Source organism: Alosa sapidissima, chromosome 24 (assembly GCF_018492685.1).
Source record: "Alosa sapidissima isolate fAloSap1 chromosome 24, fAloSap1.pri, whole genome shotgun sequence".
NCBI classification, from domain to species: domain Eukaryota; kingdom Metazoa; phylum Chordata; class Actinopteri; order Clupeiformes; family Clupeidae; genus Alosa; species Alosa sapidissima.
This window is the reverse complement of record NC_055980.1, coordinates 15434098-15444097: the sequence shown is the minus strand read 5'-3', so window position 1 is coordinate 15444097 and position 10000 is coordinate 15434098. Positions and strand designations below refer to the sequence as shown.

At 49.1% G+C, this 10000-nt stretch overlaps 1 protein-coding gene across 1 annotated transcript in view; it reads left to right on the top strand.

Moving 5' to 3' along the window:
- Positions 1 to 10000, top strand: part of adkb (adenosine kinase b) — a 134719-nt gene that overhangs the window by 117526 nt on the left and 7193 nt on the right. The window lies entirely within an intron of this gene.

The following is a 10000-nucleotide window of genomic DNA, read 5'->3' as shown; positions in this document are numbered from 1 at the left end:
AGCAGTTAATCTATTGATTTTCTGCGGCGGCCCATGAGAAAGTGGGCAGTGTGAGGCTGGAGGTCAGAGCGCGGTCGCCGGGGCGACTGAGCGGCGCAAAACTGGACCGCTGTGCCGGGAAGGCCGTGTGCATGCAACCTCCACAGAAATACATCATACATCGCACACACACACACACACACACACCCACACACACCCTGCCACCACCATCACCCCTATCCCCATCCCCTTTCTGAGCACCCGTGCTAGCCATAGGGCAGTGACACACACACACACACACACACACACCTCTCTCCTATACACACACACACACACACACACACCTCTCTCCTATACATACATACACACACACACACACACACACACACAGTCTCTCACTCTCAAGCCTTCAGGCGTTGAGAAAAGCACAGTCTAGGTCCCAGTTGAAGCACAAACTGTGTGTCTCACTGTAAAAGCACTGTGCGCATTTCACGTGGATGATGTAATTTCTGTGTCTGCCGCTCACAGCAGTGGTTTCAAATGGAAAGGATTTTGGAATCCCACAAGAAAGATTAACAACAGCTTCCTACTCTGTGTTTCACCATAGACATGTAGGTGATAAAGTTATACGTTCCTTGTATATCAGACAAAAGTCACACCAAGTTCATAAAGATCCACGGAAAGACATAAATATAAATCGGGTGGTTATCAAACAATTAGAAAGTTGCTTTACATCATATGAATCAATGATGAGGAAAATATTGTATGTAATTCTTGTGTTGACATGAAAACATAGCGGTAATATGCTAGCATAGCGCTACCGTGCTGTGCTCGTAAAAGTTTAAAGTTTTGATAGGGGAGCCTCCATGTTTTCATGTTGGTGCACTTAGAGATGGAGATGCTTGACTGGAACCCTCTTTGCCTTGCTTCACAGAAGTGGTGGCAGATGAGGCTTGTGGTGTTTGTTTTGATAGTGCGGCTTCACAGCGCAATTGCAATGTTGCCTCTGGATACGATAGTGTGATGGTGGTTAATGTCAGGAATTAGTCAGCCGGTGTTATCAGTCCACACAATCAGTGTGTGCAACACCCAGCATTGACAAGTTCTGTGTGTGTGTGTGTGTGTGTGTGTGTGTGTGTGTGTGTGTGTGTGTGCGTGCTTGGCACCACAAACGACCTGTTTCAGAGATCAGTTTCACTGCCCAGAATGACTTTTCGAAAAATTGAGAGAGTCCGGGCGGCCCCCTCCACTCTCAAGAATTTATTGCCGTTGCTGACCTCAGCTTCTTCAGCCTCCAGCCTCCCCCTCCGACTTCCTCTGCCTCTCTCTCATTTTTCCCCTCTTTCCCCAAGTCCCCGCAAGTGATACCGTCTGTGAACGTTTCCGACGTGACACCTTAGTCTTAGTGTCTGTGTCACAAGTGTAGCATGACAGTGGCCTTGTCTTATCTCACAGATTTTCTTCATGTTGTTGAAAAGCCATTTTTCGGGCTCGTTGTTAAACCGCGCACTAGTTTGCTGTTCTGTATTTTAATTACCAAACGCTGCGTGAGTGTGTTCACACTTAGTTAACACTGTGTCGTCCTCGAGCTCCTGCAATTGCATTTAATTATCATGCGTGGGCCTCTGTATTTGTGAAATGATGTGGGATAGCAAAGGTTGGCTTGTCTTTCATCACACACTTTCTCTGCTGTCTTCCCTTCCCTTTCTTAACAGCTTTATGCTAAATAAAGACGCAGTGAAATTAGATTATTTTAGCAATCCCAGTTTGAATGGGCGTCTGGCAGATGAAGATTAGGAACATGTCATATTAGCGGATGTCATGTTTCTTTCTTTCTTTCTTTCTTTCTTTCTTTCTTTCTTTCTTTCTTTTTCTGTCTATCTTTCTTTTTCTCTCTGTCCTCAGCCTCCTTTTCTTCCTCCCTCTTTTTTTTTATCCTCTTTCTCTCTCTAGTTTAAATGGCGGTTCAGTGTTTAGGCTAAATTGCGGCTAGCAGAGCAGGCGCTTGCGTGTCGGGTTATATAACTCTCCCCCTCGTCACCGTGGTAATTACAGCCTTTCAGGGGGGTTGAGGGGGTGCGGGTGCCTGTCTTCCGAGGGTGCTGCCTGGCGGAGTGTTGATGGACGCTGCCGTTTCCATAGTGCCCAGCTGGAGTGGCCGAGTGAGCTATGGGTCGTGGAGGCGGGGACCACACGCGCCTCCACTTAATTGGCAAACATGGACCGCCACAACCTGGGTACACCTCTGGACTAATTGAGTCCACTCTCTTCCTTTCTCTCCCACTGTCTTGGCCACTCTTTTGCTTTTACTCCTCTCTTTCTCTTTCTCTCTCTCTCTCTCTCTCTCTCTTTCTCTCTCTCTCTCCTGCCTCTTTTCTGTCTCTTACCTTTTCCATCTTCCTCTCTCCTCTCTCTCTTTCTAACCCTGTCTCTACCCCTCTCTCTCTCCTTTTCCACCTCCCTCTCTCCACTCTCTCTCCCTCTCCCTACTCTCTCTCTCTCTCTCTCTCTCTCTCTCGGAAAGAGAAATGAGGGCTCTGGACTCTTAATGGCTGCAGCTGATTAAGCCCGAGCGAGCGACACGAGTGGATTGTGCCGGAGGAAAAGGCCAAACGACGCTGACACGCGCCAGGCTGTGTCGCACCGCGCTGCTCTTTCCCGCCTCGGTGCCTCGCTAGGAAAAAAAACCCACCGCTGGAAGAGACATTCACGAGACCCTTGCAGATGGCCCATTGTGTGGAAGGTTATTACAACATGCCGAGGCTCAGATAAACATGCAGAGCGTGCAGTGATGCGAATGGTACAGTGAGAATGAGTGGCCTGTCTTACACATGTCTCTCTGTTTAAATTGAGTAGTCTGGCCATCCTTCCATCCATCCATCCTTCCATCCATCCACCCTTCCATCCATTCATCCATCCATCCATTCATCCTTCCATCCATTCATCTATCCATCCATTCATCCTTCCATCCATTCATCCATCCATTCATCCATCCATCCATTCATCCTTCCATCCATCCATCCATTCATCCATCCATTCATCCATCCTTCCATCCTTCCTTCCATCCATCCATCCTTCCATCCATTCATTTATCTGTACGTCTGTCTGTAATTTGTGTGTCTTTCAGTTTCTCTGTCCGCCAGCAGTCTGTCTGTCTGTCCATCCATAAAATTGTCTGTCGGTCTCAGCCTGTCTGTCTGTATCTATCAATCTTTCTCTGTCTGTCTGTCTGTTTGTCTATCTGTCTATGTATCTACCCAGCTGCATTCACTCTCTCTAACGATTGCTTTCCACTGATCTGGATGTATCCAACCTGTCTACAGCTCGATCTATATTTATCCCTTAGTTGTCTCTCTGCTGGCGAGTGCCTCTGTGCTAGAAAGGTTTCAGCACGAGCGGCGGTTGTTTTCAGCCTCATTGCTCTCTCTTATGTTCAATGCTCGGGTTACTGAGACTCCACAGAGCCCGTCTCACCTGTAACCACACACACACACACACACACACACACACACTCACACACACACACACACACACAGACACACTCTTTCCCCTGGGCCTCATTCATAACGTCCAAGGCCAGGATAGGCAAGGGAAACCTTGCCACAGTAACCACAAACTGAATAGCTACACTCTCAGAATGGAAAGGGGTGGGGGTGGGGTGTTGCTGAGGAAGAGAAGTCAGGTTTGTGTGGTGCAGATAGGTATGCTGGGACATATTTATCCTAACTGGAATCCGTTGTCGAGAGCACGTCAACGAAGCACCCGATCACTTCAACCTTCCAGGGCTCAATCAACAAGTAGCGGAAATTACACAGCCATGTCCTCTTCACCGAGGCTCTTTGAGGACTGAAGGGCATTTGCGTACGCAGAGAGAAGGCCGGGCCTATTTTCACACCTACTTTGTATCGTCTTTCATGGCTTCAGCAAAGGCAGGAGAATGTGTGTCTGTGTGTGTGTGTCTGTGTGTGTGTGTCTGTGTGTGTGTGTCTGTCTGTGTGTGTGTGTCTGTGTGTGTGTGTGTGTGTGTGTGTGTCTGTCTATGTCTGTGTGTGCGTGTTTATGTCTGTGCCTGTGTGTGTGTGTGTTTGGGGGGGGGGGCTAAGAGTGTTACTGAAGAGCACGTAAAGCTTTTTCACAGAAGGTTCCTGTTACGAGACTCTCCCCGGGGCCTGTTGGCTATCTGCCCTCCGAGTTCTCCATCTGCAGCAGGGCCAGTTGCGCCGGGTGGCGGGGGGTTCCTTAATAATTTTTCCAGACTGGGTGAAAAAGGTGAGTGGAAAAGGGAGAGAGAGAGAGGAGAAAGGGAGAGAGAGAGAGAGGAGAAAGGGAGAGAGAGAGAAAGAAGGAGCAGTGATAGCAGCAGCACCCTGGTCCTCTGGATTGGTCATCGAGCTTTGTTTGTTTGATGGACTGCTTGGAAGCCTTATCTCCTGTGCAGGGGCCCCTTGGCTGTTTATCGCCTTGGTGACGTGTGTGTGTGTGTGTGTGTGTGTGTGTGTGTGTGTGTGTGTGTGTGTGTGTGTGTGTGTGTGTGTGTGTGTGTGTGTGTGTGTGTGCGTCTGTGTGTGTGCATTCATGCTGTCTTTCCACTTATGTTTGCATGTGTAAAACTGTGTGTTGTGTGTGTGTGTGTGTGTATACAGTATGTGTCTGTGTTTGAGCGAGCCAGAGAGAGAGAGAGAGAGACTTGCCCGTGTGCTTATCTCACAGTTGGTATCTTCAGTGAGTGTCCATGTGTGGGTGATGACAAAGTCACCAGAGTCCCTTGAAACAGCGTTATATGTAGGCAGAGTCCTAGAAAGGGCTGAGCAAGAAGTTGAGCAGCTTTCTCTGAAAGAATAAGCTTTAGCCCACTCTCACCGACCGCATGCGCGCGTGCGCGCGAGAGCACACACACACACACACACACACACACACACACACACGCACTCGCACCCACATTCACTCACCAACACTCACACACACACACACACACACACACACACATGCACACACTCTCATGCCTTCTATCGAACTTTTCCATACCCTGTTCTCCTAGTCCTCCTGGTCTCCTCTGGGTTGCCATACGTTGGTTGTTGTGTTGCTGTAGTCCACCAGTCCATCTGCTGTGTAGTGACTAGACGAGGGGGCCTCTCTGTCTGTGTGTGCCCCTGAGTGTTTCAGAGGAGACTCAGACATAAACTTGTGTGTGTGTGTGTGTGTGTGTGTGTGCGTGCACATGTGGCTGTGTATGTGTCTCCTTGTGTCCTTACACACCCTCTTGCCCACCCATGAAGAACACATTCGATTATGTTAGTTTTTGAAGAAAGCATGTGTGCCTCATATTTTGTCCCACTTCATATACTGGACAGTTTCCACAGCGGCATAATTGATTATAAGGGAATTGTTATGCTCCGTTAAGCCTACGCTCTATTCATCCAACCCTTGAGAAGAGTGTAGAACAAAGCAGAGTTTGGGTGCTAACTCCGATAGCACTTATCGCAGCTGTAGTCCAGGCCCCAGCCATAATGATCCATATTTTCGCTTGTTTTTACTCCCCCTTTGGCAACCTCCAGGAGGTGCCTGTGGAGGTATGGTAAGGTTCTGACCACATGGGAGTGGATAAAGACCCTCCCCCAACACACCCTCCACTGCCTCCCCCGACAGCCCAACACACCCTCCACTGCCTCCCCCGACAGCCCAACACACCCTCCAATCCAACGGGGGGGACAGCGGGTGGTGTCCCTGGACCTCCCTCTCCCCCGGGCCCTGCCAGCCTCTCCTCCGCTGGGATCCGAAGCCCTGGGGCCCTAACCACTGTAATCGTGCCACTGGTGGGCTGGCTCAGAACTTGAACGGCAGACTGAACCATAAAGTCTTTCAAATTGGCAGGGTTGAAGAGAGAGGTCGTCTCCGCCGTGCTGTGGATGGGTGGGAGGGAGGGAGAGAGGGAGGGAGGGAGAGAGGGAGGGAGGGAGGGAGGGAGGGCAAAAGCTGAAGCCACGGAGCACCTTAACAAGCTCCGAGACTGTGACCGCGAGTGAGAAAAGAGGAAGGACGGTGCGGATGATGGTAGAGAGAAGAGGATTGGAGGAGAAGCGCTGAACAGGCAGCGGAAAGACAGAAGCACAGATAGACATGAAGGAGGAGAGGATGGAGTCCGGTGATGATGATGATGATGATGATGATGATGATATGGGAAGATCAGAGCAGGTGAGAATAAGATAAGGATGAGCACTGATGGACAGGAAGGACAAAGAGAGAGAAAGAGATGAGATGAGGAGAGAGAGAGAGATGAGAGAGTGATGGAAAAGGATGGAGAGAGAGAGAGAGAGAAAGAGAGAGAGAAAGAGATGATGGCCATCTTGGCTGCCTGTGAGGGAGACTCATTATGGTTGTGAGAGGAGGTATTAGGCGTGGAGTGGATCAGCAGCACCCAGGCTCTGCGGGGGCCGAGCCCCAGTGTACCGCAGCCACAGCAGGGGGGGTGGCAGTGCAGCACATCGCCTCGTTACCAAGAGGTGGGGAGGGACACTCCGGTGGGACAGTTTAACACTTAACAGCACTCGCTCTGACACTGCCCACAGATTCTTACGCACACACACTCGCATTCACACTCACTCACACACACACACGCACTAATACACACACAAACACACACACACACACACACACTCGACCTGCTGGAAACTCTGAGAACTGTGCCCCCCCCGTCCTCTCTCAGCGCACAAACACATACACACACACACACACACACACACGCACTTACACACGCACTTACACACACACACACACACACACACACACAACACACACACACACACACACACACACACACACACAGACAGACAGACACACAGAGGCAAACACACAGGCATGCATACACATCACACATCACCCATCACCCGTAAGTTGCATTCTTATCTGAAGCTTTTTGGCATCCACCACAGTCCTTTGTTTAGCTCAGAGATAACTGTATTGCGTGTTCCCGAGCCAGTATTCCTGATCCATCAATGCCTTGTCAAAACACCACCATCACCATGAAGGCAAGCAGGGGTCAAAAGAAGTTTTCTTTCTGATTTGAGTAATTCAAATGATTTACTAATGTTCCTCCAGCTCTAATTAAGTTGAAGGTAACCCCCCCCCCCCTCCCCCCAAACACAGACACACACGCACACACACACGCACAAACACAAGTACATAAGTAGGCCACGTCTCTATTAGCAGTTGCGGATCAAAGCAGCTGGACTAGACACACACATCTCTGAAGAAGCCAGTCATACTTTAAGCTAGAGGCCAGAGGAATAAACAAAAGGGAAAAATGAAGTTGTTCGCCTAACTGGAGGTCTTTGACAGTTCCCCACCACACCCGTCCTGTTCTGTGTGTATGAGTTCAGACTGCGCATGAGGCCAACAAAACGAGGAGGTTAATGGCATCGGCTTCAATCAGGCGGAACGGCAAACATGTTCCTGAGCTGAAATCAATTTGGAATCGGTCGGAGAGAAGACGTTCTACAGCTCCGCGGCAACGCTGGCACGAGTCCCCCAGCGTCTTAAAGTTTCGCCCATTAGGAAAAACAGAACGTTCAGAAAGCGCTGTGTGCCAGCCTCCATGTTTAGGAGGCAATCTGGAATATGTTTTGAAAACCACACCGACTTGGAGCTGCCCTGCCGGTCCCACATGAATTGAATGAATTAGCGTTTTCTTGACCTACATTATTGTGGGCTTTTTGATTGCATCAAGTATTTTTTTCTCTCCTTTTCTCCCTCTTTCTCCCTCTCCCTCAGCCTCTCTCTCCTTCTCTCCCCCTCTCTTTCTCTCTCTCTCTCTCTCTCTCTCTCTCTCTCTCTCTCTCTCTCTCTCTCTCTCTCTCTCTCTCTCTCTCTCTTAGTGTTCCAACCTCTAGAAGAAAGAAAAAGAGGAAGACAAGGCCTCTCGGTTATTTTCCCTCTCTACAGACCTTGACACATGTTGCTTGTGTGCAAGCCTGTGAAATGGCTGGCTTTACTAAAGACTCAGCCAGTCCCATCCCTTCCCCTCTCTTCCCCCCTCTCTCCCTCCCCCCACTCTCTCTCTTTCTCTCTCTCTCTCTCCCTCCTCGCTTTGTTTCCCACTGGCGCTCGGCCACCCCATGCCACATCAACAGATAGCGGCGTTGGACATTGTCTCCAACTTTTTTTTTTTTTTTTCGTCTATTTTTTTGTCAAGTTAGTCCGGGCCAATTCATTAAAGCGAGGCCTTTCATCTCAGCCGCACAAATGGCTTGGATTGTTTTTAAAAGCCTTCGCTCTTCCGTTTTTCGCCGTTTGATGCTCACGAACCCCAACAGACCCGGTCTTTGTTTCTCATTATGGGGTACTGTAAGAAGAGCAAGCCAAATGTTGATACGTTTTTCGGAGGAGCAGGGGAGAGGGGTGGGGGTGTGGGGTGCAGGGGATGAGAGGGATTGTATGGAGAGACACTCAGTTGTTATCCTTTAAGAAGGAACAGAATTTGGGATATCGAGGCACAAGGGAGTGTTTTGTTTTCCGACTATTTGGACACAATGCTTCACCTCCCTGTTTCACATGAACATGGACCAAATCACTAGACATGCCTAAGACCTGAGAGATTAAATGTAGCTTTAGAAAAGATGTTTTTTTTTTAGCATGGCTCCCATTGAGCTGATTTTGACACGGAACATCTGGATGTAATTTCCCAGGTGTTCAGTATTGACTGTGTCATGATTGAGTTTGATGGAGTTTAGACAGGTTGCTATCGACCGTCTCTGTGTCGGTCGTTTTTCTTTCCTTTCTATTTCTTCCTCCTCTTTTTTTGAAAAAACGTTTCATCTCGCCTGTTTATTTTTTGAGAGACACTTGTTCGACCGTTTCCGTCATAGTGGAACGTTTTGCTCTCCCCTCCCTGCAGAGCGTCATCCTCGCAAACCACACCATACTATTTTGTGGCATACCGACAACAAGGTTACATCCTGTTCCGTTTGCACAACCCACAAGTACGTATCCTGTTAGAGATTTGTTTGTTTGTGTGTGTTCTTGTGTGTTAGACGTGCTCCTGTGTAAAGTAGCTCTTAACCTTCAAATCACCCTTGGAACCAAGGGGCTAAAGACCCAACAAAGCCAGGGTAAAGACCACTCTCTCTGCTGGTCCCTCTCAGTGAGATGAATTGTGACTGGATGAACAGTGTGTGTGTGTGTGGGGGGGGTGTTAAAGAGGGTGGGGGGGGTGCAGTCATTACTGTCACTCTGTAATGGAAGAGGCACTTGGGCGGGCGTGTGACGGGGCGAAACCATACAACTGACCTGATGGCTCTGGGGGTGAACTCAGGCGGTTGCCATGCAACGGTGTTTGTTTTTATGTTGCTTGGTTGTCACGGCGCAAGCCGCAGGCCCCGCTGCAGGAAGGCTGTGGCCGGTGTTTCTCGCCTCCCTCCTGTTTTGATAAAGGAGGACAATTCTCTCTCTCTCTCTCTCTCTCTCTCTCTCTCTCTCTCTCCCTCTCCCTCTCCCTCTCCCTCTCTAAGTGGCTGTAAAAGATGTGAGCTGGCATTTAGGTGGACGAAAAACCCCTCACTAATGGCTAATGAAGATGAAATTGCGTCTGGGTGGGGGGGAAACATAGAGGTCTGCTATTGAGGAAGTACACTTGAGCGTGTCCTCCTACTGTCTGTCTATGTTCACTTAACGTCATACCTCATTGGCCATAACCAGCAGTTTGGATGCCATGTTATGACACAGGTCAGGCAATCATGTGAATTTTCGCTTTGCCAAACACAAACGCCGAGTATAACGCAGCACATTGAGTACTTCAGCTAATCCTGACAACCACCGATACACTTTCACTACACTTCTATGGTTTGTCTACCTGGGTGAATATTTTGTCTGCTGCTGCTGTTTTCCTGTTGTCCAATGCCTGTTGTTGTTGTTGTTTATTCAAGGGGTGGCACTCTGCAAACGAAGATGCCATTGAACTGCACACTGTCACTTAAATGTCCCCTATGACAATAAACCACTTGACTGACTGACCAGACTTGGCAAAGTC